Below are 6,768 nucleotides of genomic sequence, written 5' to 3' on the forward strand. Positions count from 1 at the left end.
CACTGAATTGGAAATATTTTAGAAAAATACACAAGGCTTTACATAACAGTGCGCTATTGTAGACTTTAAATGTAAGGTTGTAATTACATGATTTTAATATTAATAGGTTGTGATCTAAAGTGGGCCGGTCTGAGGCATGAAACTCCAGGGCTGAAAATGAGTCCCACTCCGGCCCTGGCATGATGTATTGGCTGGTTGAGTTTTGCTAAGTTTAGCTAACTGACATAAACTGCCATATTTCACAACTGAGAAATTTATTTTATAATGGAGCGTATTTTGTAAATTGATCATAGTTTTGAAATCTTATAAAGTTAAATGTTGTTCCAACTAATTGGAGGTTAAATTAACAGTTACACAGTAAGTATTAGTAACTATGTATAAGTATAGAATTTCTAACTCAATTCTAACCAGCTCTTCTATTGACTGTCATCAAATTTGGTACTGATATCCATGACGCCTAGAGGATGAATAATAGTGGTAAATACCTGACTTTTCCTTTCGTGCCATCAGCAGGTCAGAGTTGTCATTTATCCTGTGAAATATTTCAATATCTCCTGGACAGGTTGGCACAAAATTTTATGCAAACACACTGTTAAATACTTTCACAACTATCAGATGGATTGTCATGAAATACAGTACAAACAATCATGTTTCCCTCAGAATTAATTGTTATCACTGATAATACAATACTTTTTCATCATCAAATACTTGAAAAACTAATGACATGTCCATCATCTTAGGCTGTAGCTCATGTTTAAGGCTACTTACCAAATGTTAGCATGCTAACATAATAAAATCTGTTCGCATTTAGTCCAAAGCACTGCAGTGCTTATTGGAAGTGCAGCCTCACAGAGCTGCTAGCATGGCTATAGACTCGAAAAGTCTTTGTTATTTAAATGACAGTTTAATTTATTGATGCATCCAGTTCTATTTTTGCCTCATCTGACAACCTTTTACTACATTTTGTCAGTTTTGGGGTTCCATACTTTTGAAATGCTTGTATTATTAATGATTATTTCAAGTATAGCGCATTTAGTGATATGTTACTCCCTATTCCTTTTTAACTCTACACAAAAAATAACTCCTCAGATTAAAAAATATGATCACTCAGAAAGCCCTTTGCTTCATTTTGTCAGTTTTAGGGCTCCATATAAAACTACAGTACTAAATATAAATCACAGAAAATAAATGCACTGATAGACAGTAGCAATAACATTTAAGAGACAAAGAAAGTATTGTTTGATTTGCTCAGAAGGAACATTGTAAGGCATTCAGTGAATGATTTATTTAGCACGTGCATGAGCGGGGTGCAGCTCTCTTCAAGCGGAGTTGCATGAAGGTCATCCTTACAAGTGTTGAAATATTTGCTGTCATTAGTCAAGGTACGGTATTCATTTTCTCAAACCTTTCTCATCACCCACCCACACACCCCTCTTTGGAGTGTGGTTGCTACATTTTAACTTGCTGCCACAGGGAGTCTCAGGACATCAACAATATGAGTTACTGTCTAAATAGGAATGCATTTCATGGTGCTCTCTGACATGCCAGCCTCTGACTAAAAAAGAGAATTCAACAGTGTAGTCAACATATGATATGAACCACTATGATATTGCTTAGTTTTGCATTTTGCATGTTGGCCTCTGTATTTCTTAACAAATAGCATTACATTTTAACCCTTTTCACAAGGTAACTTTCAACCTACTCTTACTTAGTTACGGAATGTTACAGAGGTCTGAGGTTTGGTCAGCAGAGGATAAATGAATGTACGGAGCTAAACGGGTAAGAAGTGGAGATTTGCAAGTCACTGATCCTGGCTTTTTGATTGGTCGAATCTTGTGTAAAGAAGTCTGGAATCATCCAATCCTCTTCTGGCTCTGAGCAGATTAATAAAGCCTTACTGTGGTTTTATGTAATCCTGGTCAACAATAACAGAAAGCCCCAAAATATATACGAAACACTGGAGAGGGAAATTTTGTTACTACCCAAGCCCAGTCTGAACTCCCTCATATCTGCTCAGAGTTTTGAAAGCAATCAATCTTCACATGCAGGAACATGTTGCAAAATATCACTGACAAATAATGCAGTTATTCAGGATTTGAAATAAAGTCAATGTCAACACCAATATAGCCACAAAGTTGAGTCTACAACTATTCTGGTCTGAATAAAAATCACTTTTCTTTTCATTAAAGCAGATGAAATAAAGAATGTTTCTGCTGTTGCAATATTCTTTAATACACAACTCATCAGTTATCACCTCATGAAAACACATTAATATTACACTTTATTACACTTGATTTTAATATTTAGCATGACTGACTGGCAACAAAGTAGTCTGTCACAAAATAAAGAATGGGTACACATTTGTCTTTTTGTCTCCACGGAAACTTTATTTTCTTAACTTTATTTTCAGTCTCTAAAAGTAAAATCCATAAAAAAACAACGTCTTTGTCTGACTTTTTTTCTTTTTTTTCACTTTAGCATTGCACACTAAGACACATTTGGTAAGAGGTTTATAAAAGATGCACTTCAAACAATTAAATGACATTTCAACTCTGCGGTGCACTATGTACATTGACACACAAGAGATAGTCTACTATTGAAGAAATGTATATCCCTCTACTGCATACCGTTGCCCTCAGGCAACAAGCCACATTTTTAGATCCCACACTGGCCCTTTTTTTTTTTTTCAAATAATACTACCAGACACATCTCTATCCAATGAAATGATGATTTGAAGTTGGTGTGGCCTTTTGTTTTGGGGTGGAGCAGTCCTTTCGAGAAGTCACGCCACATGTGCATGTGCATGAGTGTGCAAGGAAGCATGTTTGATTGTTTAAATACTTATTTTGTTTTTATTTATAAACTAAAACTGTGGTTTTTCATTCGTTGCCTCAGGGCATCATTGTGCAGTTAGCCCAATTTTGTTCAATTCCTACCTGGGGCACTGTTGCCGCTGAGGGCGTGTCCTCCACTATGCCTGCTGCCCTTAGCTCGTGAGGAAAGGAGCCTTTCTGTGTTTGCATGTTCTCCCTGTGTTCACCTGGGGTATCCTCCACATCCCCCAGATGTTTTGAAACAAAGCCACCCGAGTGTCCCAAGTAGCAGACACAATAACCCTCAACAGATGGGAAGCCATAAAGAAATCCCTCAACTTCAACAACAATGAGAGACGGGAGGAAGATGAAAATATGCCCTCTGGTCTCTCACCTGACATCCAAATTGGTGTGTGTGTGTGTGTGTGTGTGTGTGTGTGCGTGCGCACGTGTGCATGTGTATGAATGCAAGTGTAACTGTTTGCAATGTGTTTGTAATAAATTGCTTGTTTATTTTAATATTTTATTTGTTAAGTGGTTTGATTAAATAAAAACTTTAAAAACATGGATAACATTATGTATTTTCCTTGTTCCACTAATATAACTTATTTTTGAAAACCTTGGTGTTTTATTACCCTTATCGCAGATTGTTGCCTTGAAGCAACAAACCAATATCTGTTTGGGGGGGGGGGTCAAATTTTATGATTGATGTATGATCAGGGACCCCAAAGCTCCCCCAAAACAGGGTGTAATATTTTTTCCCCAAAAAATTAATAAGTCATGCAGTAGAGGGATATAGTGGGTGATCCAATGAGTCCTGAATTATATTGTACATATGATGAAATAACATTAAAAAACTTGACACACTTTTGAACAAAGTGAGATATGCATAAAATATAAATTAATACAGTATGATGAGCAATGGTAATTGTGGCTTTTTGTTACAACAGTAGTGCATAAAAAGCTGAAGAAGCATGAAGATGTCCACAGCGCAGACGAATACCAGACCCAAGTTGAGAAGAAGTTTCACTCTAGGTGGCTCGTACAGCATCTCTGCAATGACTCTTTCATCCTCCTGTGCTACTTTCTGCTGTGCACTCTGCGCTCCCGCCTTATATCCACAGAACCATTCCATTAAACGCAGACATCTGCCAGTCTCCCCGTTACCATGGTAGCCTTCCTCCATTCTGATCACCTCCATCCTTTCATTGCCGAACTGTTCTGCAGGGCTGGTGGCAGGGGTTGTCTCTGTACTAGGGGTGGCTGGGTCATGGTCAGTGGATGGGATCAGGAGTCTGACTTCCGCCCGATCCAAACACCTCTCCTTTTTGACATCTGGGGGCATTTCCACTTGGTCCTTCATGGGAGTCATTTCAGTGCTGCGGAGTCCCCGGACTGTGGTGGTGCGAACCTGCTCCTCGTCTGGTGGAGAGGTGCAAAGGCTGACCACTACCGCCACAAATCCAGAACAGCACCATGGCAAAATACATGTAGTGGACGTCAACGATGAAGCCAGGCCTATCATCTGGCTGGTCACAGTGAGGCTGGCGGTAAATGAAAGCTAGGATCAGGCGTACTGTACCGAGTGTGAAACCTGTCATGCCTCCCCAGAATGCGCCTCATTACACCGTTTCCAGAACACACCTAGCAGGAAGAGGGCAGCAATTGGTGGAGTGAGGTAGCCAGCAACTTCCTGGATGTAGGGGAATATCTGTCCACCTTGCATTTCAATTATAACAGGGACCCAGGCAATGCTGATTCCTACCATCAACACAACAAATATGCGGCCCACAATCAGCAGTTCGCGCTGAGATGCCTCTCTTCGAAAAGTCTGATAGATGTCCAGTGTGAAGATGGTACTTGAACTGTTGAAGATCGAGACTAGATCGTTCATCAGGGCAGCGATCATAACTGCCATCATCAGACCCCTGAGTCCCACAGGCATCACTGCCATGACCAGCTGTGGGTAGGCAATGTTTGAGCAGCCAGCCTGAGAACCACACACAGCCATACAGTGCTCTGGCCCAATGCAGGCAATCTCGTCTGCAAACAACAACAAGAGATCATTCCTGGAATGACGATTAGAAACATGGGCAGGATCTTGAGAAATCCAGCCATAAGTGTAGAGCACTTAGCGTGAGCAATGTTTTTGGCTGCTAGTACTCTTTGAACAATGACCTGGTCTGCACACCAGTACCAAAGTGATGCAGGGGTCTGGCCAAAAATGAAGCCTGGCCATGGCATGTCTTCATCCAGGGGACCTCGAAGGATGCGTAGTGAGTCTGGTTTAGGCTCAATGTGGCAGGAAGGAGAATAGGTGAAGTTTCCAGAGGCAATAATAGCAGAAACATTGGGAACTGCCTGCATGTACTTAGTTCGGACACCTTCTAGCCCACCAACTTTGACTAGGCTGATGGTGGTTAAGATTAGGGCTCCACCAATCATCAACACCGCCTGAAGTGCATCCGTGTACATTACTACCACCAATCCACCAGTAACAGTAAGCAGTGCAGTCATACTGATGAGCAGGACGATGGACAAATAAAGGTTCCACCCCAGGGACTCCTGAATAAAGAGAGCTCCAGCATATAAGTTCACCGACAGCTTGGTAAAAATGTAAAGTAACAGAGACAAGAAAGCAAAGTACACCTTTAGCCTTTTGCCACCATAGCATTTCGACAGGTACTCAGGCATGGTGTAGACTCCCGAGTGGATATACACTGGGACAAACACCCAGCCAAGCAGCTGCAGAAGAAGAAGTGCATTAAATTCCCATGCTCCAACAGCAAAGCCACTTGCTGCTCCTGACCCAGCCAGGCCTATGAAATGTTCACTGCCAATGTTGCTGACGAAGAGTGATGCACCTATCACAATCCATGTCATGGAGCGCCCGGCCAGGAAGTAGCCACTCACAGTGCTGCGATTGGCTTTCCACATGGCAAGAAAGCCAATGACTAGCACCAGGATAAAATACAGTGCTACCACAGCTATGTCCACTGCTTCCATTCCGGGATCCATTTTAACAGATTACTTAAAAAAGAAAATATCTCACAGCTCTACAAGTCCTTGCAAAAAGGTAACACAAATAGTCAGTTATAGTCAGTCAGTTAAGTTATGGGGTTAATTATTCAAAAAGGAGCAATTAGACCCTTAAAAAAACACCAAACACAAATGCTTGAAAGTTTACAATAGCCTCCCAGAAAACTAAACAGAAATGCAAAGTTTGAAAATTACTACAGGCAAACTGATTATTTTACAGTCCAGAACACAAAAATAGTTAAATCACTAATGAAAGAAATGGTCAAATATGGCATAGCACTCTATAAATCACAGGAAGATGTTGATTCAATTTGTTTTTCCAGCACCAGCCCTTGGTTTATAGGTCCTATATAGGACTTCCCTCTTTGATCTTTTTAACACAAAGAAATCAAAGAACACCATCATGAAAACTTCAGAGTTCAAAGGTTTTCCCGATCCGATCACGTGATCTGAAATCAGGCCGTGTGACTGCAGACTGATCGGATTGGACGTTATGTCCCGATCGTGTATCGGATAAATAATATATATACGTATGTATATTTATTGGTATTTCTAATCACATTTACAACATATGGGCTAGTGATGAAACATAAACGAGAATAAAATAGTATTTATTAACTACCAATGTTTACAGGCCGGGTCTGTGACAGACGCCACTGAACAGCGCATGCGCGGAACTCGGCAGCACGCAGCAGTTGTTTTTAAAATGAGGTGCGTGATATGCTCCTACTATGTCTGCTGTGTGGAAATATTTCAAAGTGAACGATGTGAACAGTTGCGCTGGCTCAAACGCTAGTTGGTAACCGTTTATTTCTTTCGTAAGAGACCATGGTAGAAGCGGGATAATGCCCTTCGAGGTGTCCATTATCAGAAATGAAAGCGAAGTCCATTCATTCGCGTCGGATGCTTCGCGTCG

At 40.8% G+C, this 6,768-nt stretch overlaps 1 pseudogene; it reads right to left on the bottom strand.

Moving 5' to 3' along the window:
• Window positions 1-1,507: 1,507 nt before the first annotated feature.
• LOC139346171 (sodium/myo-inositol cotransporter-like) lies at window positions 1,508-5,866 on the bottom strand (annotated as a pseudogene).
• Between the last annotated feature and the right edge of the window lie 902 nt (window positions 5,867-6,768).

The sequence above is a fragment of the Chaetodon trifascialis genome, chromosome 17, assembly GCF_039877785.1.
Source record: "Chaetodon trifascialis isolate fChaTrf1 chromosome 17, fChaTrf1.hap1, whole genome shotgun sequence".
NCBI classification, from domain to species: Eukaryota; Metazoa; Chordata; class Actinopteri; order Chaetodontiformes; family Chaetodontidae; genus Chaetodon; species Chaetodon trifascialis.